The following is a 24,591-nucleotide window of genomic DNA, read 5'->3' as shown; positions in this document are numbered from 1 at the left end:
TTTTGGGTTTTAATTGAGAAAGTCTCGTAGCTCGTATTTCTATAATCAGAGAGGTAAAGGCGTGTTGGTGATGATGTAGAGCTGATTTGGCCGAAGTTAACTTGCCAACTCATTTTTTCGTCTATCATGTGAGCATGTTTTTAAACATCATCCACCAGGTGACTAATGGACACTAATGAAGTGAAATTCAATGGCTAATGGGACAATTGTCGAAGTTCGGTGATAAATTGTGACATAGTACAAAGTTCAGTTGCAATGAAACATTTAATTCGGCAAAGCTCCATATTCAAAACCCTCACCCTCTGCTTCATTTCCAAATCTCAGTCGAATTTAGTGAAAGATCCGATCTTGACCCCTCTCCGACCAACCATCGGACAAAATTGCATTGGCGTTTGATGAATTTGATTAGCCGTCCATTATATTGAAGGAGCAGGAGCAGAAGATTCGATTGCGAGGTCTAGATGCGTAGAAGGACAACATTGCCGTCGGAAAAATGGTGGCTTGAATCCTTCGAACCTCACTCGGACCCAAAGGCATGGACAAGATGCTCCAAAACCCCAATGGTGACGTCACCACCAGTATGTCTCCTTCATTTCCTTCTGATGTATTTATGAGGAAATTGATCTATAGTATTTGTACTTTACTTTAGGAAGATTATGATTTATCATGTTGTGTATCTTAAAGATTGGTGTTATTCTTTCTATTGTATGTAAATGTGTTAATTAAATCCATGCTCATTAACATTTTGGTCCAGTTACTACTTGCTCATCCTAAAATAAAATGTTACTGACTGCTCACTCACTTTTACAAAAAGTTACCCATCCATCACCTAATTGCTTTCATCCGTCTACCTGGACAAAAAAAATTACACGTGGCAGATGAAAATCTTACATGTCAATTAACCCCGTTAAGTTTTGCCACCTGGGATTTGCACTCACTTATTTCCCTTCAATAAATTGAAAATCACGTTTCTTCCTTCATTCATCCCAAATTCTTTTCTTCACTTGCAGAGCCCTAACTGACCCATTTATTCTCTTCCAACAAAGTGCCAAACTCATTCTTTGGGAAGAGGAACAGGGTGACCCACAAGACCCATTGATGGCAGGCATTGAAGAGGCCATTTTGGAGACAATAGAAGAGGGATCATAAGGAGGTAAAAATTGTGTTTCACGTGATTTTTTTTACCTCAACGGGATGGTATTTTGGGTTTCACATGAAATTTTTTGTCTCATTTTATATGATTTTCAAATTTACAAGTATATAACACTTGCTGAATTCTAGTAGGGAAACGTGTTATATGCGTTTCACATGAATAAGTAAATTTTATTACACACACGGGAAAAATTTACTCTTTTATATGATTCTCAATAACTATTTTCATGTATACAATAATTCTTCATATACTTCACCATATGAAATACCCGAGGCTATGAAAATTCACATTTATAAGTGTGACTGACCACTCATAAATATTCAAATTTCTAGCATTAGTAGTCCAGAGCTTCCTAAAATTTTATAAAAATATTACTTGAAGTTCACCCATATGCTCTGTTTCTATATTGTAGTCATTGTAGAATTATATACTCACGATGCTTGTTACTTTGCAGATAATACATTTGAAGATGGCGTAGAATACCCATTGAATGTCATTTAAGTGATTCAGACAATAATGTCAACGATGATGGTTTTCAAGTTGACAATAATGCAAGTGCACATATTTTAGTTGGATTGAATACAGACCTTGTTGTCGAACGTTAGACTACTGGGGAAGAAGAAATGGGATCAGATGATGGCTACTGCCCAAGTGAAGAGGACTTACACACCAATTATTCTTCTAATGAATAAAACAATTATCATTTCCTGGTATATGATCTAGAGAATGAGAAGTTAGATCCTCAGCTGGAGGTTAGAAAACAGTTTAAAAATATAGAGGAGTTTAAGCAAGCAATTAGGAACCAAGGGGTAGCAACTAGGTGCAACTTTGAGTTTAGGCCTAAGATGAGTTTAGAGCTCAAGCCATTTGTAAATTAGGCTGTATGTGGAGGAAATGTGCATCATGGAATAAAAAAAAGGGATGCGTGCATATAAAGTCTAAAAACTCAGAATATACATGTATAAGGGATAGAACAAATAGGCATTGCACTGCCAAATACATAGCAGAGAGGTATTTAGGAACATTCAAAGTTGAACTTGATTGGAAATCTAAGCTAATTATGAAGGCTGTAATGGACAATCTCAACTTGAAAATCAATAGAGTTACGACATGGAGGAGTAGAAGATATGCTAGGGTAATGATACAAGGATTTGATGAGCATCAATTTGGATTACTTAGGTCTTTTGCTGTTGAAATTTTGAGAACTGATTCGAGGTCTACATGCATAAAACCTTCAAAGTAGACCCTGATTGGAAATCGAAGCTAATTATGAAGGCTATAAAGGACGATCTCAAGTTGACAATCAATAGAGCTACGGCATGGAGGAGTAGAAGATACGCTAGGGTAATGATACAGGGATCTGATGAGCATCAATTTGGATTGCTTAGGTCTTTTGTCGCTGAAATTTTGAGAAGTAATCCGGGGTCTACATGCATTATTGCCATGCATGCTTCAAAGTTTCAAGGAATATATATATGTTTAGAAGCTTGCAAGAGAGGGTTTTTGGCCGGTTGTAGGCAACTTTTAGGGTTGGATGGGTATTTCTTGAAAGGGACATTTGGAGGGAAGATGCTTGTAGCAGTGGCATTAGATGACAATGATTGTATTTATCCAGTAGCATATGCTATAGTGGAGAAAGAGAATGCTACTACATGGAGGTGGTTTATACAAAATTTGGGCGAAGATTGGGAAATTTTGAATAGCAATGAATGGACATTTATGATAGATAGGCAAAAAGGTTTGCAAAACATGATAGAAGATTTGTATCTTGAGGTAGAACATCGGTATTGTGTTAGATACATGTACACCAATTTCTTCAAAGCTAGTTTCGAAGGGTTGATTCTCAATGAATATTTATAGAAGACTGCAAAGTCAACAGTAGAGCCTGATTGGATGTTTTAGATAGGTGAGATTGAAAAGGCAAGTCTTGCAGCGCAGATTGGTTAAAGAAAAGGCAACCAAGTGAATGGAGCAAAGCCTAGTTTCTTACAGAGGTGAAGAGTGACATACTTTTGAACAATCTAAGTGAAGCTTTCAACAATGCAGTGTTGGAAGAAAGAGAGAAATCCATATTGACGTTGCCGATCGATTTGCATATAAGTTTCATGAAGAGGATACAAACAAGGAGAGACAAGATGAAGAACGTTATAGGGCCTTTATGTCCTAAAGTGCAACATAAATTGAAGACGTCCATTGAGTTAGCAGAGAGATGTGAGGTTGATTGGTCTGGAGGGACACAATCTTATGTGAAATGTATAATTGGAGAATATGTTGTTGATCTACTGAACAAAACATGTGCATGTAGAAGATGCTCTCCTAGTAAAACTACCGGAATGGTGTTTGCCTAAAAGCGGAAGAAAACAGAAGAAGAGACGAAGACAGGAAAAAGAAAATGTTTTAACTTGTTTTGGGTCCAAAACAAAGTTGAATAAAAAGGGTACTATGATTATAGCTTGTAGTGTCTATGGATTAATAGACCACAACAAGAGGTATCATCAAAAAACTAATGCACCACAACAAGTTGGTTTTTAGTAAAATCTGCATTAAGTTTTTTATTATTTTCCAGGCCATATGAACTATTGATCTTCGTTTAAATGCTTGTTATAGGATTTGTATTATGAGGTTGCAAATCCCGTAAATGAAAGAAGCTCCAGCCATATTCGAAGTAAAAGCTCAAGAGTAATCCAGTTCATCATAATAACATCCATTAATGAACATGTGAAATAATTTTTATAATCATATATGACAACTTATACATGCAAAACTCGTGCCAAGAAAACCATCAAGGATGCCTATATGAAATGCAACCACCGGTACCGGCATCTAATTTTCATGCGAACCCCTGAAATTGGTATAACTAGTGGAGCACACTCTACAGACTATGGTATTGCACTTGAGCAAGATAGTTCAACAACGAGAAAAGTACTTGAATCTTTGGTGGAAGACTTGCAATTGATAGATAACCAAGAGAAAGAAAGAAAGAGGACAGCCATTGCAAAAAAAGAAAAAGGACTATTCGAGGGTCAATTTCATTTGCAATTCCAAGGAAAAATTCAGCAAATCAGTAGTGTTATCATTTTGTTTCGTGGGAGTATTTTGGGTTTTGAAGGCAACAAACGACAATGCACTGATGTAGTTTCGCGATTAATTTCCTTTTGGTACAATAGTTGAATGCTGTGAAGTTGAATTAATTTGGTGTAACATTGAATTTGATCAGATGCAGTTAGAATGGGATTTTGATATAAATTTGTTGTTCTGGTAATAAGACAAAACTACCATATACCAACAAAGTAACAAGATTAGTTCTCTTAAGCATCATTTTTAGTTATAATTTATGTTTTTTCTATGAAATGTATTGACTTTGTTTCCTTTATCGAATTATGTAGTGCATCTTAATATTAAATAATTTTACAAACGTGTTCTTGATTGAACCCAGGATGCAGGGACCTATATTCAACTATTATCCTACAACCATACTGATTCCAAATAACACAAGCATAAACTAGCATAATTAACCAGCCAAACAAATTTAACAAAAAAAAAAAAAATTAGATATTGGACTAGAATCTAGAATACATGTAATAGTCATAATTTAACCATATTAGAAATTGAAATTGTAAAATACATCAAGTTTGAAATTTCCAGCTAATTTCAATTCAATTTGAAATTGTAAAATACATCAGGTTTTATTTGATGATTTTACAACCATTGTTCACGAAATTATTCTTTCAATTTAAAACACCACAAGTGTACGGTTCGTAACAAGTAACAAAGTGAAATTTAGAGTTCCGAACATCGTCCCATAGAGATTGAGTAGTTCGATTTTATCTAACGTAGACTTAACCAAAACCAATTATACAAAATCAATTTTTCTCCTAAGAAACCCCTAATTATGCGATTGTGATGATTGGAAAGAACTAAATACACAAATGATGTTTTAACGAACTAAAATGCAAAGTAAACGGTTGGAACGCAAATTAATTTTATTCAATGAAAATTAACCGCAATAGGATCATGAATTCACATGCAATAATCACCTTAAACCCTAGTTTCACAATATGACCACACGATTGAATTACTGAAGAATCAGTGCTCATAAATCTATCCAACACTCTCTCTTGAGCAGTATTGAATATATTCTCATATGCCACCAGCCTATATCTCTATGACGAATGCATGTATATATATAAGAAAGCATGTGGTTTTATGAGTACTTAAAAATTCATGCAAAGTATAGGGGTATATCTCTATTCCCTATCGGACCCTACGATAATTTATACCTTGTCGAATTTATTTCCTTTCTCTCGAATACAAAAAATAAATCACCACACATCACATAATTACATCCACTTAATTGTGGAAGTCAATTAATGTATATAAATCATTCAAAAAATCAAATACATGTTTTAATGTCGAATTGCAAAATTAGAAATCCAAAGATCACATCACATGGTTCATCGATCTCGTCGTACAAAAATATTTAGCCTAATATGGAGAAAATGGCAGAATACACATTTTCTTGAAGATAAAACATCACTGGGTTATGAATTCACGTGAAATCCCGATGATCTTCATGAAATCCTTCGTTGCTCTCGCTCAAAACCTTCTCCAAGATATGTTTTCTTGCCTCCCAATGCATTTTCCCCTGAAATATGACAGTTCTAGGTCTTTATATCGCGTCCCAATCGAGTTCCATAAGAGTTTTAAAGAAAACAGGAAACTGTAGATTCGGCCACCAATTTTGCACTATGTGACTGCATAGGTATAACTTATGTGTCCGCATAGAAGTAACATTTTTGGTCCAAAAAGTTTCAATTGCCATACATGTGACCGCATGGAAGTATTACTATGCGGTCGCATAGTAGTACTTCCTTCAAAGATGTCCATTTTGGTCCTTAAACTTTCTTTTCTTCCATTTGAACATCATTTCTTCATTCTTCTCATTCCATCGACCAATATTAACCTCTGATTGGTACTTAACTCAGTCAGATCTCGATCATTTTTTGGATAATTGCACTTGAGTCCCTAGATTTTTATATTTCTTCATTTTGGTCCTTTTTTGTCTTTCTTCCTCCGATCATCCCGCATTATCCCTGAGTTGTTGCTCAGCTTGTTTGCATTCTTGACTTACCTTTCAATTCAACTTTTAAGTATTTGTGCTTTGGTCCCTGAACTTTCACTTTGCTTCGTTTTACCATTTTTCGAATCTTTTCCCGTAGATTTCAACATGTCCATCAATATAATCTACGATATATAAATCAAATGAAATTAAGCCACAATTTAAACACTTTGCTCGTAATTTTAGTCATATTTGTGAATTAAATAAGTACATAAAGACGCAATTATCAACCATCAACATTAATACACCTATCATTACAACCATTGAGCTGAATTAGAACACCATAAACATTCCTACACCATCAATATATGACTTACAAAACCACCAACCTACCAACTACATACTCAAAAAACCATAACAACATTTAATTCACTTTTCCAACAATTTCCTATCTGAGATCAGATTTGATTTCTTGATGAGCAATGAGGAGCTTTAACTAGGCTGCTTCTACAGACTGTGGGAAGTCCAAGTATTTATCCTTTCCTTGCATGTGATAAAGTAGATCATTGGGTATTAAATTGTGCAATTCTTTTCCTTCACTGAAATTCCACAGAAAAAATTAGATATCAACACAAGATAAGTTGCTATAAAACAAGAACAAAAAAATTGACATCAATACTGAATTTCAGAAGCAGAACAAAAACCAGATAATCTAAATTTACTGAATCTTTCTAAGCATCTTCTTGCTAAGAACATTGTTCTTTCTAAAGCATGGTTCCCATTTAAGTAGTGCATTTAATTGTCACTACCTCCATGTAACAGTCAAGAAAACAGAAGGAAAAAACAATACACAATTATATAAATGGTATAGAAGAAAATCTCGGTCAAAACAGTTAGGAGAAAATTCCAGTCAGAACAATTAAACAAATGATGTAGAAGAAAATCCTCAAGCGTGGACAGTGGATGTACAAATGACTTCGATTCCTTTTTTGCTTGGGAAAAATCGATTAAAACGGGTAGGAGAAGAAACGGGTTTGCAGTTTAAGAGATTGTTCCTTTTTATATTTTGATTTAGAGATTAAATATTGATTTTGAGAGAAATCTATTTGTGTGGGAGAGAAGAAATGGGTTCCTAGTTGGGGCTTGTAAGAATTAGGGATGAATGTGGGAAGAAACGTGATTTCAATTTAATGGAGGGAAATATGTGAGTGCAAATCCTAGGTGGCAAAACTTAACGGGGTTAATTGACACATAAGATTTTCATCCACCACATGTCATTTCTTGTCCAGGTAGGCGGATGGAAGCAATTGGGTGATGGATGGGTAACTCTTTATAAAAGTGAGTGAGCAGTAGGTAACATTTTATTTGTAAGTATTATGCCCTAAGTCCAATTAACATTGGACATAAATACTTTTAATATATAATTAATGCAATTTAATGACAGATCTATTATTTAATTAATATACAATTAAATTAAATAATAAAGCCCGTAGATTCAAATATTCGTAACTTGTTAATCACAAGGAGTTGTGATTATGAGATACAAATTACATATGATTGAATCTTAAATCGTCCGTGGTCGTAAGTAATAACGAGATACGGATATCGTTATTACGGATAGACCATCACGTGTGGCATTTCTTACTTGTGAAGTAAGTAGCTGATCTCACAAGCTAAAGTGTGGTGACACTTGAATGAACACGTAGATGTTTTGCTATAGAACAAAATATTGGAGACCTACCCACAGATTCCACATGGATAACTATCAGAGTGTCAGTGGTTAATATCTAATATTCAGTAGTGAGATTGGTCATTTGACTTGAGATCGTCATAGTACCTTATATAAGGACAATCATGCTTTGACGGTGTTGGATGTTGTTCTGCCAAGGGCCACTAATACGGTATCGTTCGAGTATATCAAGAATCGTATGAAGATTGTAAATGATCAATAGATGATTCGTCACTCTTAAATAGTAAGAGATTATGATATGCATTTCATTCAATTAAGTCGATAACAAAATCCTTGATCAAGGTGTACTCTTAAGTTGAAAATGAGTTTTTTACTTATATTGACTTAATAGTTGAGTGAAAGATATGATCAATAATCGAGATTGACACACTTTCATATCTTGTAATTGATCGGATCATATTGAAGAAGGGATTATAGTTTCGCGGTAAATGAACGAGTTTAGTTTTGTTATGCTGCGTGACATTTCTCATTACATGTATTGTCATGACACATTGCTAGATATCAATCTGGGATGGTGAGTGTAAATTGTTGATAAATTAAAATGGTGTTTTAATTTATCAATTTTGATTAGATCAAAATAATATTTCATGTCGTTGGCCATTGTGATCGGGAACCTGATGGGTCGCACACAAAAGAGAATGGGAAGATTGTAATTTGTCAATTAATTAATTTAACAATCGTTAGATAAATTAATTAATTGAGTTGGTTATTTATAGGCCCAAATTAATTAATTGGATTAATTAATTCACGGACCAAATTTAATTAAATGGATTAATTAAATATTGGATCAGGTTAGGTCAAGCCCGTTTGGGTTTATATAAATACATGGCTAGGGTTTTCAATTCGTAGTGAATTCATTATTCTTGCTAGCACAAGAAGAAAATCATAATCTTGCAATCTTGTTCTCTGTGTAGAACACCGTTGGAGGGTGGACAATTGGTCAGCTGTGGGAGACAGATCCAAGTTGTTGGAACAAAGATAAGGCAAAGGAGCTTACAGATTTAGAATAGGTACAACGTATATCACAGTTTCTATCTAAACACATAGGAGATTTCTGGTGGGAATTGAATTTTGTTTTAATTTTTGCTACGCATGTTTAAGTAGATTTTCAATAGTGATATCAGAGGCAGGTTGCGTTTGTTAGAAATTGTTTTTAATTTTTGGGAACAATCAAAAGTTGATTGTTGTTTTTGTTCTCGAATCTAGCAATTAGAAATTTATTTTCATCTTCAAAATCTGTTTTAAATTAGAAAATAATTTTTTGGACGAAAAAATGGTGTAAGGCGGTGAAGCTGGTGGCAACAGGGGACTGGCAACGCGGCTGCACATGTTATTGCACTGAGACAGTGGTGGGCACCGCTGTTGTATTTTTAGTAGCAGCTACTCCTACTGCACACGGCAGGAAGCTGCCAGTGTTGGACAGTGATGGCCTCCACCTCAAGTCCTGAAGGCGGCTCCCTGTCGGAACTTGGTTAACAAGCGCCGATGTCTCTACCAGCGCCGGAGGGGTTAAATAAATAAAAAAAAATTGGTCTCATAAGGTTTTCAGCAGTCGGGTGACGAAGATGTGAAGGCGGGGGCTCTTATGCAATATATGAAATTGCGATCCCTTGCTTGCAATTAAGTCTCTAGGGTCATTTTGCAAATTTTAATGGAGGGCTTGTCATGCAATTTTTGAAATTGAGGGACTTGCTTTTAATTTCATTCTCGGGTCAACTTGCAATTTTCAAAAGGGGTTTCGAATATAAATATTAAATGATTTTAATGTTGGGTTTTTTAATTGGGTTTGACCCATATTTATTAATTTGGCCCAAAGTGAAATTTTATTTAAAATTGACGACTTTCAATATTTTCGTTAAAATATGATTTTAACTTAAATATTGAACATTGACCCTAAATTGAATTTTATTTTATATAGGAGTGTTATCCTAGATTATGATTTTAACTTAAATATTGAACTTTGACCCTAAATTGAATTTTATTTTATATGGGAGTGTTATCCTAGATTAAAATATTAATTCATTTTAAATTAGAGTCGGATTCTAATTTAATACTTAATTAAAATATGATTTTAATTAATTACTCGCCCAAATATATTCTAGAAATTAAAATTGGATTCTAATTTGACATTTAATTAAAATTTGATTTTAATTAAATTGTCTTACCCTAATTTTTTTCTTTTTTCCCCTTAAAAAATTAGAGTTGGACTCTAATATGTTGTTTAATTGTTAATTAAAATTTGATTTTAATTAAATAAGTTTTCCCTGAAAGCTTGGAATTAGAATTGGACTTTAATTTTACTGTTTAATTAAAATTTGATTTTAATTAAATTCAACCACCTTAGATTTTGAAATTAGAGATGGACTCTAATTTGATATTTGATTAAAATTTGATTTTAATTAAACAGTCTCGTCCTATAATTTTGGAATCAGAGTTGGACTCTAATTTGATATTTAATTAAATATGCTAGCTAATTAAATTAATTGATTAATATGATTAATTAATTATTTAATTCTTCCAATCCATTTGTCCAAAAGAGTTTAGATGACTTTATTTGCCAAAAACTCGAAACATATTTGCATATAATATTAGATATTATGTAGGAATATATTTATGGGATGAATGTATTATTGGTGGATAATTATGGACTCGATCATATGGATGTGTTGAATGGTTAATTTTACTCTTGTCATTTTATGAGCCTTCAAGCTCTTCATTGTTTTGGGCCTGCGAGCCCGTATATTGCTGTTATTATTTTGGGCTTGAGAGCTCGTTATTGTTTTTATTATTATGGGTTTGCGAGCTCTTAATCATTTTGGATCTGCGAGTCAGTTATTGTTATAGTTACTATGGGCATGCGAATCCAATTTCATTTAGGCCTGCATACCAACTAACATAGGATACATGTTGCAGTTAGACTAATTGAAGAAACAAGAAGAGAAGGAGACCGTGGAGATGGAGCATTGTATGAGTCAATGCAATACCCCCTAAGAATTGACCAACTAGTCTTCCTCATGGCTTCAGAAGACTGGATAATAAAAATCCATAATCGTCCACACTATTATATTATATTATATATATATGTTTATTTGCATGTTTAATGTGTAATAAATTGTATATATATGATTATATCGATGTTGATGAGATTTTTGAATGTAAAACCCCCTCAATAAAATATTAAGTCAATTTATTATTTACCTTCCATCATTATAGTAAAAAACCAGAGCCTCAAATCGTTTCAACTTGTTGAGTACACTCAAGGCTGCTCTATTAAGAATATGTTGGATATTATGAAATATTAGATATTTCTAAATGATGGATCCGACTTAACTAAAATTTATCTTTTGTAGAGTACGCTTAAGGAGATAAATTTTGGAGGTATGTTAAGCTAATACATAAAATATGTGAAGATAAATAGTTGGCAACTTAATGATCTGAGAGTTGTATGGAGATACAATTGATTATAGTATCTACCCAAATGTTATATTAAAACTTGTTGAGTACACTCAAGGTCTTGGTATAACAGATGGGATCCCAGCCCACCTGAGAGTCAAGTATGGATTCCATATATTTATGTGAGAGGATCATAAATTTTAATTAACAGTGAGAGCATAATTAATTTAATAAAAGTCCATGTTAAATTAATTGATGCATTTTATATATTATTCTTTTTCTTTTTTATTTATATTTATTGAATCGTGAGTAACTATGTGTATTTGGGTGACATGCTGAATGTCAACAACCAAACCAAAATTTTCTTGATTGGCACTACAATCTGAGAATTGTTTTCAGGCACGAGAAATTTGATTATTTCATTGAGTAGTCCTTTCTAAAGACAATTGTTGATGACTCAGTTAAGAAAGAGGTGGCTGCTATAATAAACGCAGTGATGACAATAGTACTGCAACGTATGTGATACTTGCAACTATGTCACCTGAGTTACAAAAGCAACTTGAGAGTATAGATGTTAACACATAATTCTTTATTACAAAGAGTTATATGATAATAATCATGTGTGGAAGGATATAAGACTTCCAAACAACTACATCGGTGCAAAATGACAGAGCAATCTTCGATCGATGTTCATGTACTGAAGATGATTGTCATTTAGAGGTTGCCTCAATGTGGTTTAGTCATGAACTACAAACTAAGTATTGATTTAGCTCTGCAATTTCTGTCGGATAGTTATTCATACTAATTATAAATTATGATATGAATAAGTTCGAATGCACACCCATTGAGTTACTTAACATGCTTAGGACTGTTATGCCCAATATCAAAGTTAGAAGTGGGCAAGCCATTGATACCTCTAAAGGTATTAAGAGGAAGTCTAAAGGGGAAAACATCCAATATGGCTGAGATGGTCAAAGCGAAGGATAAATATCAAGTCTAATGACCATTGTTTTCATTATAGAATTAAAAGGTCATTGGAAGAAATATTGCAAGGCTTATGTCTACTTCATAAGCTTCTTAGGTATTTGATACCAGATATGAATCTCATATTTATATAAATATAGAGAAACTAAATAGAAGTAGACCACTGCAAAAGGGAAAAGTTGACCTACATGTTGAAAATGAGCAAAAGTTATCGCATTGCTTGTAGGAGCATACTTCTTGCCGTTGCCTTTTGGCTTAGTAATGAAATTAGAGAAATGTTGCTTTGCACCCATCATAGTTGGAACATTAAAATGAATTTTATGTTCAGACGTGAACTATTTTAATGTTAAGGACAATTGTTTTTTCTGCTTATTTTGATTAAGATCTTAATGATATGGTAAGCTCAAAAATAACATTTATATTCTAAACACTAAGCATTTTATAATGAGTGTAGAAGTTAAAAGACATAAAAGCGATAATCTAAATAATGCCTAAATCTGGAATTGCAGACTTGGTCATATAGATGAAATGTAATTTTAAAATTACATAGAGATGTATACGTAAAGACAATTGATTTTGAATCGTTTGACAAGTGCAAAACATGCTTGTTTGGCACAATAATCAAATCTCCTTTTACTTGAAAGGGAATAAGTCTATATAAATAGTAGCATAATGCATAGTGATGTATATGGACCCATGTCAATTAATGTCAGATGAGGCTTCTCTTATGTCATCAATTATCATGTAGATTTGATGAAATTCAAGCATGAAGTTCTTTAAAGGTTTAAAGCATTCAAGCTAGAAGTAGAGAAACAAATAGGTAAAGACACCTCGCATTAAGATCCGATCGAAGTGAGAATATCTTAAAGATAAAATTCAGATTATCTAAAAGAGAATAAGATTTTCTTACAGTGAACTCCTCCATATACACTGCAATATTGTGGTGTATCTGAATAGAGAAATCGTAAACTATTAGATATAGCCCAATTAAAAATGAGCCATGCAAATCTCCCAAAATCATTTTGGAGTCATGCACTGATTGCAGTGTGCTATAGACTAAATCATATTTTATCTAATTTGGTTAACAGAATTCCGTACGAGCTATGGAAAGGCAATAGTCCCAACTTAACTTTTATGAAAATTTGGGACTGTAACACTTATTTGAAAAGCATTGAATCGGATAAACTTGAGTATATATATCCGATGAATACATATTTGTGGGATATCCAAAAAAAATATTTTGATATCAATTCTATTATTCCATTGAGAAGAAGTCTTCGTTTTCACGATATATCGTCTTTTTAAAGAAAATGTTTACTCTAGAAGAGGACAACGTGAGCAAAATTGAACTTGAAAGAGTTCAATAGTCCATAGATATAGTTAACCAAGTAGATGAATTCGAGTTTGATTCCATATCTGATGTGGAACATACTCTTGATCAGGAAGTAGAGACTCCTGAGGACATGTCAGCTTTTTGTGAATCTAGTAAGATCATTCGACCTTCAAGAAGGTGCGAATCCATGATTACTAATCAAGCATTGCTGATACAGGATGATGAATCTATTAATTGCACAAAAACAAAGTCAAGTATTGACTTAAAAAAGATAGCAAGAGGCCATAAAACTCGAAATAAACTTGACGTATGTGAATAAAGTTTAGACTTTGGTTGACCCTCCTGATGGGATAAAACTCATAGGTTGTAAATGATTTAGAAGGAAAAGGTCAAGACAGATCGGAATATCGGTACATACAAAGCAAGGCTAGTAGTAAAATATTAAGTGTTGATCTTGACGAAACCTTTCGCCTGTAGCATGCTAAAGTTCATTCGAATTTTGATTGCATTAGTTTCATACTGTGACTATGGATTAAAGCAAGTCTCATGGAGCTGAAATCTTCAATTTAATGTAGAATCAATAGGTTTGATGTTATCAAATATGAAGACGGATTGTATGTTTGCAAGAAGATAGTGGGAGTATTATCGCATTCTTAATATTATGGCCTTTCTTAAGTCACATTTTTTTTTTTGAAAAAATACATTCTTCAATAGTGATTTGACATCATTTTGACCATATATTCTTCAATAAAATAATATTACACGCATATCCAAAAATTTTCCTTATTTTTTAACGACACATTTCCCATCAATACACTATTTAAAGATGTATTTCCATTCCAATAATGTGGCTCAAACAAGGGCTATATGTAAGACATATTGTTGATAGAAAACAACATCCCTAAGTTTCAATCTTTAAAATTATGGTTAAAAAATTTTTCATTAAAGATATGGGATAAGCAACTTGATCTACAGAGATAGATAAAGAAGATTGCATAGATAAAATCTTGAGAAAATTTTATATGGAAAAATTGGTTTACTCTTAAGCAGTATGTTGTTAAAGTTTTAAATGTGAAACAACCGTTGGTTCAATAGCAGAAATCTAATACGTGATTGCTTTAGAAGCAGCAAAGAGTTGTAATGTGGATCAAGATGTTCATTTATGAACTTGGAAGTTCCTGATATTGTTGATCACATGTCATTGTATTGAGCCATCGCGCAATCAAAGGAACTAAGATCTCATCTTGATCCAAACATGTATTGAGGCAATATAATCTCATCAGAGAGATAATATATAGAAATGACGTGAAGAGAAGAACGAATTCCCATAATTAATTGCAATCCATTGACAAAGAGTTGTCGCAGTATAAATATGATCGTCATGTAGACTCTTATGATATTGGATACATAAGTGATTTGATATAGTGCAAGTGGGAGTTTGTAAGTATTATGTCATAGGTCCAATTAACATTGGACATAAATACTTTTAATATATAATTAATGCAATTTAATGGCAGATCTATTATTTAATTAATATACAATTAAATTAAATAATAGAGTCCGTAGATTCAAATATTCGTAATTTGTTAATTACAAGGAGTTGTGATTGTGAAATATAAATTACATATGATTGAATATTAAATCATCTGTGGTCGTAAGTAATAACGAGATACGGATATCATTATTACGGATAGACCATCACATGTGGCATTTCTTACTTGTAAAATAAGTAGCTGATTTCACAAGCTAAAGTGTGGAGATACTTAAATAAACACGTGGATGTTTTGTTATAGAACAAAACATTGAAGACCCACATAGAGATGGATAACTATCTGAGTGTCAGTGGTTAATATCTAACGTTTGGTAGTGGAATTGGTCATTTGATTTGAGGTCGTCATAGTACCTTATATAAAGACAGTCATGCTTTGACGGTGTTAGATGTTGCTCTGCCAAGGGCCGTTAATACGACATCGTTCGGGTATGTCAAAAAACGTATGAAGGTCGTGAATGACCAATAAAGGATTCGTCACTCTTAGATAGTAAGAGATTATGATCTGCATTCATTCAATTAAGTCGATAACGAAATCTTTGACCAAGGTGTACTCATAAGTTGAAAAAGAGTTTTTGACTTATATTGACTTCATAATGGAGTGAAAGATATGATCAATAACCGATATTGACACACTTCCATGTCTCGTAATTGATCGGATCATATTGACGAAGGGATTATAGTTTCACGCTAAACGAACGAGTTTGATTTTGTCATGCCACGTGACATTTTTCGTCATATGTATTGTCCTGACACATTGTTAGATGTCAATCTGGGACAGCGAGTATGAATTGCTGATAAATTAAAAGGGTATTTTAATTTATCAATTTTGATTAGATCAAAATAAAACTTCATGCCATTAGACATCATGATCGGAAAACTGATGGGTCGCACACAAAAGAGAATTGGAAGATTTTAATTTATCAATTAATTAATAACAATCGTTGGATAAATTTATTAATTGTGTTGGTCATTTATAGGCCCAAATCAATTAATTGGATTAATTAATTCACCGACCGGATTTAATTAAATGAATTAATTAAATATTGGATAGGGTCAGGCCAAGCCCGTTTGGGCTTATATAAATACATGGCTAGGGTTTTCTATTTGTAGTGAATTCATTATTCTTATTAGTACAAGAAGAAAACTATAATCCACCATTGGAGGATGGACAATTGAATAGCTGTAGGAGACAAATCCAAGTTGCTAGATAAAGATAAGGCAAAGGAGTTTGCAAATCTAGAAAATGTACAATCTCTATCACAGTTTCTATCTAAACACAAATGCAATTCCTGGAGGGAATTGAAATTTATTTTAATTTCCGTTGTGCATGTTTAAGTATATTTCCAACATTATTTTATGGTGAGCAAGTAGTAACCGGACCAAAATGTTAGTGAGCAGGGATTTAATTAACTCGTATGTAGATAGAAGGTTGAAATTATTTCATTTGAAAGATGTATTCCTATGGACATTAGGAAACTAAAAGTTGGAAATCTACTTTTAGTTTTGTTGTTCCCTTTACTGAAATAAATTTAGGGTTGTTAAAACTTGTGAAGGTAGTGAAAAATAGATGATGGATATGATAACATCAAGACAGAAGTTTGAAACAAATAGAATAACTAAAAACAATATGAATATACTTGTCGTTTGAAGAGGAAATTTTTTTACCCCTTATTCATGGACAGTAGACAATAGGTGAAAGTTCTTAGAGCTGTTCATGATGTCAATACTCCTCCTTGACATTTTTGCTGGAAACACCAAGGCTTTTCCTTAATGTTTCAAACCTTCCTTTGGACAATGACTTGGTAAGTATGTCAGCATATTGGTCTTCAGCTTTGCAGTGCACCAGCTTCACTTCATGATTTTCTTGTGCTTCCCTGATTGCATGATACCTGATCTTAATGTGTTTTTTTCTTCCATGGAACACCGGGTTTTTTACCATGGCTACAGCTGATTGATTGTCACAAAAAATGACAGTTGCATCAGTTTGTTTAGCATCCAAATCCTCCAGCATTTTTCTCAGCCAAATAGCTTGATTAGTGGCCTCTGATGTAGCTATATACTCTGCTTCTGCTGTTGATTGAGCTACCATTTTTTGCTTCATTGTGTTCCAGCAAACTAGACTTGATCCCAGATAAAAAGTATATCCAGAGGTGCTCTTCATATCATCTAAAGATCCGGCCCAATCACTGTCAGTATAACCAACTAAATCCTTGATTTCTGACTTTCTAAACCAGATTCCCATTTCAGCATTCCCTCTGATGTATCTCAGGACCCTCTTTGCAACTTGGAAATGTAACTCACTTGGTTCTTGCCTAAATCTGGAAAGCAAATTTATAGCAAAAGTGATGTCTGGTCTTGTGATTGTCAAATACATTAGGCGTCCAACCAAACTTCTATAAACCTTTTCATTAGTCTTCTTGTTTCTATCATCCTTTACCAGCTTTAAGTTTTGAACAAGAGGAGTACTTAATGGTTTGCAATTTTCCATGCTGAATATCTTTAAAATTTCCTTGGCATACCTCCTTTGACAAAGAAAAATACCATTTTGTGACTGGTTTATTTCCATTCCTAGAAAATATTTCATCTCCCCTAAATCTGTCATTTCAAATGCCTTCATCATTTCAGCCTTCGCTTTATCAATTAAGACCTTGCTACTACCGGTTATTAAAAGGTCATCTACATACAGGGAAATGATGATTGACTCCTCCTCCAACTTCTTTATGTACAAGGTTTGCTCATTAACATTTCTTACAAATCCCAGGCAGCTCAAATGTTCATCAATCCGGCTATACCAAGCTCCTGGAGCTTGCTTCAAACCATACAAGGCTTTCTTCAATAGATACACCTTGTCTTCTTCTTCAACCACTTGAAAACCATCTGGTTGATCAACATAAATTTCCTCATTTAACCATCCATTTAAGAAAGCTGACTTAACATCCAATTGATGGATTTTCCAGCTTCTTTGAGCACCAATGACCAGCAACAATCTGATGGTTTCATACCTTGCCACCGGAGCAAATGTGTCCGTGTAATCAACACTATATTGCTGAGCATAACCCTTTACAACTAATCTGGCTTTCAGCTTGTTAATCGAACCATCAGGATTTAATTTAGTTTTGAACACCCATTTAACTTCTATCACATTCTTATCCTTTGGTCTATCAACAAGCACCCAAGTCTCATTCTTTTCAATCATATTCAGCTCCTCCTTCATTGCATTCATCCACCGTTTTGAATTTATAGCTTCGTGGAAGTTTGAAGGCTCCATCACGACGGAATTACATCTGGCATATACATCAGCAAGAGGCCTGGTTCTTAGCACTTCATTTTCTGAGTCAGAATCACTGTCATGTTCAGGTTCATCCTCATTGATGGTGTCTTCATTTTCTTGAGTTACCAACCTTGGAATTTGAATTTTATCCTTGGTACTTGCTTCCTAATTCCATGAAGATTCTTCATCCACTTTAATATCCCTGCTGGATATGATTTTCTTGGTTTGTGGATTGTACACTTCAAACCCCTTAGCATTGCCACAATATCCAACCAAAATACCAATCTCTGCCTTTTAACTCAGTTTATCCCTCTTTACATTTGGAATATGAGTGAAACATATGCTGCCAAATACTTTCAAATGAGCAACATCAGGTTTTACTCCATACCATGCTTCAAAGGGTGTCTTTTTATCCAAGGCTTTTGAAGGTAATCTATTGAGTAGATACACAGCTGTGTTTACAGTTTTAGCCCAAAATTCCTTTGGCACATTCTTCTCAAGCATCAAACACCTAGCCATCTCCATTACTATCCTGTTTTTCCTTTCATAAACACCATTTTGCTAAGGAGAATAAGTACGGTCAGCTGGTGTTTGATTCCCATATCATCACAAAATTTGTCAAACTGGTTACAGCAATATTCGGTACCATTGTCTGATCTGATAGCCTTGATTTTATAGTCACTTTCATTTTCCACAAGGTTCTTAAATTTCTGGAACACATCTGCAACCTCTGATTTTATTTTCAAAAAATACGCCCAACACATTCTTGTCAAATCATCTATAAAAAGCACAAAATATTTACTGCCATTGAGTGTTGGAGTTCTCATTGGACCACACACATCAGAGTGGATTAATTCCAGCTTTTTTGTGAATCTTCTTGATTGGTTTTTTGGAAATGGAAGTCTGGTTTGTTTTCCAAGTTGACATATATTACAAACACAGCCATCATCACATATATCTGGCATGTTTTCAACTAGTCCAACTTGTTTAATTGCTTGAGTGAAGTGAAATTAGCATGTCCAAACCGTTTATGCCAAAGTGAAGAATCAATCACTAAACTGACCAGTGCCTGATTGGTTACATTTTTCCATTGAAAAGGAAAACTTTTGTGTTTCATATCAACAATCATCAATTCTTGATTATGTGTGTCCAATATAGTACAACCTTTATCTTTGAATATCAAAGTGTAACATTTCTCAATCAATTGGCCCACACTAATCAAGTTTTGATCAATATCAGGAACATAAAGAACATCAGTTATGTATTTGGTACCTGATAGAGTTTGAACAGCAATCATCCCAACTCCTTTCACTTCCACATGCTCTCCATTACCAACTTTAACACTTGATCTGTATGCATCATTTAGCTCAACAAAGATACTGGAATTTGGAGTCATGTGATGAGTGCATCCACTACCCAGCAACCAAATTTCAACATTACTGCAGGCCTTAAAATTGATAGCTGAAAAAAGATGCTCTTCCTGATGTTGTTGCTGATTTTCAGCCATCTGTGCTTGAGACTTTGTTTGCTTCTCCTTCAAATTTTTACACACTTTTTGAACATGTCCGAATTGCTTACAACTTCGGCATTGAACATCAGGTCGATACCAACACCATTTTGAAGAGTGTCCTGATTTTTTGCAATGACCACATGGAGGATAAACTCCACTTTTTCCAGCAGTCTTATTGTTTTCCACCTTCTTCTTTTCATTTTGGTGCTTTCTTACACCAAAACTTGTTTGAGCTTTATGTTTTCCTTTAACAAACAAGGCCCCTTCTACCTGTTCTTCCTGTCTCATTCGCCTCCTTTGCTCAGTAGCTTGTAAGGCATTAACCAACTCAAACAAGGTTATAGAAGACAGATCTCTAGAGTCTTCAAGAGAAGAGATTTTTGCCTCAAATTTTTCTGGCAAACTGATCAGCACCTTCTCCACAACTCTCCTGTCAGGTAGGTCATCTCCCAACAGCCTTATTTGATTCACCACTTTCATCAGCCTATCATAATATTCTTTGATAGATTCTGAGTCTTTCATCTTCAAGGTTTCATACTCCCTTCTTAGATTTAAAACTTGCATTTGCCTTGTTCTTGCATTGCCTCTAAACTCTTCTTGCAATCTGTCCCAGGCATCCTTTGCTGTTTCACAAGTCATAATCCTGGTGAATATTGCATCAGACACGGTAGATTGGATGCAAGACAAAGTCTTGAACTTTTTTGCAACCTCCTCACTATGTTGCTTCAATTGAGCAATAGTACGATTTGTTCTAAGAGGTGGTGGATCACTTCCTGTCTCTGTTATTTCCCACAGGTCGTATGCTTTCAGGTAAGCCTTCATTTTTGCTACCCAAAAATCATAATTTTCACCTGTAAAAGCCATCCCTCTCAGGTCTGATTTTTCCAGCTGATATGGTGAAGGTTTTGGTAGAAGTTCCTCACTTGTTTTCTCTCTTTTTCTGTCTCACAACCTTTCCTTTTCCTCTAAGATCCTTTTGCTCTGATACCATTGATGGTTTTGTGAAGCAAAGAGGAAGAGAAAGACAGAATTTTCTGGGAAAAATATCAGTACATTAAGCCCCATGACCTGCTGCCATTATATATATATATATTACAAAAGCTTACTATCTTGCTTCTAGTCAAAAACTTCCTACCAACTACAACCTTACCTGTTGAAAGAAAAAGCTATGCTGTGATAGTCATTTTAATCACCAAAAATAAACATTACAACTGATTATAATACATATAATTGCTACAAAATATGACAGCAAAAATGACAATAGATGTCAATAGTTCATATGTTTCTGGATAAATTGCAATGAATAATGGGATTATGCTCAAAGTTGTCGGTCTGGTTGGCGTGATAGTATTAAAATGATGTATATGTGGCATTTTCTCTAACAAAAATTAAGATTTTAGATGGTTCAACTGTGTGCTTCTCATTTGTGAAAATCTACAACGTTATAGTTGCAGAACATGTTCTGAATGTTTCTTGCTTGAGAGAAGTTACTCATCACATCTTGTTGTTTTGTTAGCGAATGATGGTGCGACAATCTTGGAGCAGATGGATGTTGACAATCAGATTGCGAAGCTAATGGTTGAATTATCACGAAGTCAAGACTATGAAATTGGTGATGGAACAACTGGAGTTGTTGTCATGGCTGGTTCACTTCTAGAACAAGCTGAGAAGTTATTAGAACGTGGTATTCATCATATCTGGATTGTGGAAGGATATGAAATGGCTTCTAGGATAGCTTTTGAACATCTGGAGAATGTAGCCCATAAATTCAAATTTGATGCTTCAAATATAGAACCTCTGATTCAAACTTGCACGACTACTTTATATATTCAAAGATGTAGGTGCCAATTCTTAAGCAAAAATTTGACCATGCTTCCCTCACCCCCATAGTATTACAGGATGCTCTACCCTGGTTCCTGGCATACAATCCAACAAGGCATATAAAAATGTTTCTATATATTCTTTGCTATAACAGGTTTGTAGGGTGGGCAATTATATGGGATGTATCTTTTGTTGCTTTATTTTTGAAGCGCTTATGCTATGCTTCTAGTTCTAGCACTCATGCCTTGCAAAATTATTTCTTTTGATTTTCTATAGAATGGCATATGTTAACATTATAACTGATTCCTTTTATTGTGTACTTGTTTTGATGTCTACTACTTTGTACGCAGTGTAAATAGATGCAACCGTAGTTTGGCAGAGATTGCTGTGAAAGCAATCTAGCTGTTTCAGATTAGAGAGGAAGGATGTTAACTTAGATCTGTTTAAAGTAGAAGGGAAAGTAGGTGGAAAGTTGGAGGATACTGAACTGATATGCGGAATTGTTGTCGACAAAGATATGAGTCATCCACAGATGCCAAAGCAGATTGAGGATGCAAAATTGCCATTTTGACTTGTCCTTTTGAGCCACCGAAGCCAAAGACCAAGCATAAGGTTGACATTGATACCGTTGAAAAAGTCCAAACACTATGTCAACAAGAGCAGAAGTACTTTGACGACATGGTTCAGAAATGCAAGGTGAAGGGCTTCCATCTTTTCCTTTTTCCATTTCCTCTTCGAGTCATCCTGATCATCCTCTGGAAGATTGTTGTTTCTACTCTAGGGGATTTTGCTGAGCATGTCAAGTGTAGATATATTTATATGTATATGGTTCTCTGCATTTTCCTTACAATCCTTTGGTGTTATAGGATGTTGGCGCTACTCTGGTTATCTGCCAATGGGGTTTTGATGATAAGGCAAATCACTTATTGATGCTCATAAACTTGCCTGCTGTTTGATGGGTTGGTGGTGTTGAGTTAGAACTGATTGCCATAGCCAAAGGTTTGTATCAATTTTGCAATTTTCTAGTGATAAGATTTGTCTGTTTCGGTACGTTAATACATTTTGGATTTATAATTGCCTGTGTCTCTCTACTTTGGCGTTTAGGTGGGAGGATTGTGCCAAGGTTTCAAGAGTTGACCCCAGAAAAACTACGCAGAGTAATATTTCCTCTCTGTAATGCTGGCCTCGTGTTTATATTTACAAATTGCGTATGAAACTCAGTTTGCTTTTGCATGCTACTGTGTAAAAGATCATAATGATTGATGATTGTTTATACACCCCAGGCTGGTTTGGTTCGAGAAAAAGCATTTGGCACTACTAAAGATTGAATGATATACATTGAACATTGTGCAAATTCAAGGGCTGTAACCATATTTATACTTGGGGGTAGGTTGATTTTATCTTATTTCTTCACTGAGCATCGTTCTTGATGTTCTTTTTTTTCGCAGTTTTGTGTTGAATAGTAGCATAATTGGTTATTTGTGATGAAATGAGACGAGGTAGATGGTAGACCTCTTTTTTACAAATTTTCACATGGTTTTGAAATAAAAGTATCCAGCACTGTAACTTTCAAACTATGTTGTGTAACTCTTTGAGAAGATGAAAGAAACAGAGAATAGCGCAAGATAAGAGGAACGGGAAATAATAATTCCATGAACACAGAAATTTGAAACAGATTGTTGTTCTTGATGATGCATTAGGTAACAAGATGATGATAGAGGAAACGAAACACAGCCTTCATGATGCTTTATATGTTGCTCGAAATCTTATTAGCAACAACTCCATAGTATATGGCGGAGGGTCAGCCGAGATTTCTTGCTCAATTGCTGTCGAAGCAGCTGCTGATAAACACCCAGGAGTTGAGCAGGTAATATGCTAAATATCCTTCCATCCTATTACTTTTAACTAATATGCTAAAAGGTTAATATTGTCTGCAGTACGCAATTAGGACATTTGCAGATGCATTAGATGCAATTCAAATGGCTCTAGCAGAGAATAGTGGTCTCCAACCCATCGAGACTCTTTCTGCTGTTAAATCTCAACAGATTAAGGTAATCTTGACATTATTGCAACTTCTCTGTGATTTGAGGACCAAAAACAAGTCTCTCTTCCCTTTATTCTTTGGGAAATTTGCACCATTGGTCCTGGCCTATCCCTAGTAGCAAACAGGTCCCAACCTTAACAAAGGGGCAAGTTTGTCTTCCATGTTGTACCATCAATCCCAATGTGACGGGAATTCAGAAGCTGTTCAAATGTTTGTAAAATGCAATGGTGAAATTTTCCCCGTTCCTTTGTCCCTAGTCTTGTGGACGTTTTAGGTGTTCATTTGTCTCTAATGATTGTGAATTTTTATATCGAGGAAAACAGCCACTGCTGTGGTATCGATTGCAATGATATTGGCACTAATGATATGCTCGAGCAAGACGTCTTTGAGACGCTGATTGGGAAACAACAGCAGATTCTTCTGGCAACTAAAGATGTTAAAATGATTCTGAAGATTGATGATGTTATCTCATCATCTGAATATTAAATTATCCGGTATTTTCTACAAAATTTTTCTTGGTCTAAAAAAATTGTGTACGCTATATAGTTTGCTCGAACATCAGACACACAGTTTGAGTTGATACATTCCTTTGAAGAATTCCTCTAGAGTGGCTTTGTTTTTGTAATGAAGTGTTCTGTTTGATGGATTGATGATGATGTTTACTCTCTGATTATGCAAGAAATGCTTGACCATTATATTCTGTCTCTCACTCTCACAAGTT

General features: G+C 34.4%; 1 pseudogene; it reads left to right on the top strand.

Moving 5' to 3' along the window:
* The first annotated feature begins 352 nt into the window (after positions 1-352).
* On the top strand, positions 353-24,518 carry LOC111366876 (annotated as a pseudogene).
* The last annotated feature ends 73 nt before the right edge of the window (positions 24,519-24,591 follow it).

This window comes from Olea europaea, chromosome 18 (assembly GCF_002742605.1).
Source record: "Olea europaea var. sylvestris chromosome 18, O_europaea_v1, whole genome shotgun sequence".
NCBI lineage: Eukaryota > Viridiplantae > Streptophyta > Magnoliopsida > Lamiales > Oleaceae > Olea > Olea europaea.
This window is presented reverse-complemented; position numbering and strand designations above follow the sequence as displayed.